The 1,318-nt window shown below is 38.6% G+C and overlaps 1 non-coding gene across 1 annotated transcript; it reads left to right on the plus strand.

Moving 5' to 3' along the window:
- The first annotated feature begins 256 nt into the window (after nt 1–256).
- Nucleotides 257–328, plus strand: TRNAH-GUG (transfer RNA histidin (anticodon GUG)). Its single transcript has one exon. It is a non-coding gene; the product is annotated as a tRNA-His (tRNA).
- The last annotated feature ends 990 nt before the right edge of the window (nt 329–1,318 follow it).

Raw genomic sequence — 1,318 nt, forward strand, 5'->3', positions numbered from 1 at the left:
CGATGCCATCATCTGTACAAACGTGACTTGTATTACAAAGGATTAACGTCAAATGAGGTAAGAGGTACAAAAACAATGGCAATGTAGTTCTATCCTATGCCACTTCTCCACGTTTCTCTAATTGCTACTAGAGGCCACTAGATGTGCATGTAGAAGTATGGACATTGCGTTTCAGAAGGAATCAGAGCAAAACCGAAACGTTTCAGTACCGGTTTTAAGTCAATATTTGAAAGCGCAGTACACCGCAGTTCTGTTAGCCGTGATCGTCTAGTGGTTAGGACATTGCGTTGTGGCCGCAATAACCCAGGTTCGAATCCTGGTCACGGCAAATTGATTTTATAGCACAGAAAGTGAATTTCATGTACATGTATATCTTAGTGTAAGAGTAATTGTTATTAAACTGTCTTCGTTTGGAAGAGAAACGATGCGGATGATGACATAGTGTGTTCAGTGGTAAGTTACAGCGACTGCAAAACAAGACTACAACAATGTTGTGAGATGGGCAGCAAACAATGGCATAATGGTAAACGGGGTGAAAAGTCAGGTTGTAAGTTTCGTCCTGTTAGTTTTAATTACTGTGTTGATGGGGTGAAAGTAGCTCATGGAGATCACTGTCAGTACCTAGGCGTTACTATTAAGAAAGATCTCCATTGAGATAAACACATAAACGGGATTCTACACTTGGTTATGAAGGTAGTTGGGTATTGTACTAAGGATGTAAAGTAGAGGGCATATAAGTCACTGGTAAGACCACAATCAGAGTATGGTTCCGGTGTATGGGACCCTCACCAGGATTACTTGATTCGAGAACTAGAAAAATCCAAGGATAAGCAGCACAATTTCTCTTCCGACAAAAGAGTAGTGTTACGAAAATGTTTGAAACATTAGGCTGGAAAGACTTGGGAATAAAGAGACGAGCTGCTCGACTAAGTGGTATGTTCCGATCTGGATCTGGAGGGATGGCGTGGAATTAGAAAGCTGTAAATTGATAGTAGGCCTAAGTTATCGTGTTAATTAAAAGTTTGTTCGTTTTTAACAAATATGTCATTTTGTTGAGTTGAAATGCAACTCTAGTTAATTTGGTTATACAGCATATTTGATGTAAGGCAGACAATGCACGTGCTACTGTATGTGCCTATTAAAAATATTGTAATACACATTCCACAGATATATCACTAATAAGAAGAGTAGGTACGTTGTAACTAGAGCCTATAATCAGCTCCTCCGTGAACGAATGATAAATACAAATAAATAAACAAATAAATAAATAAATGACTTAATCATACTTCAGCTCAATTGGTCCAGTAGTTAGACCTGA

The sequence above is a fragment of the Anabrus simplex genome, chromosome 1 (assembly GCF_040414725.1).
Source record: "Anabrus simplex isolate iqAnaSimp1 chromosome 1, ASM4041472v1, whole genome shotgun sequence".
NCBI lineage: Eukaryota > Metazoa > Arthropoda > Insecta > Orthoptera > Tettigoniidae > Anabrus > Anabrus simplex.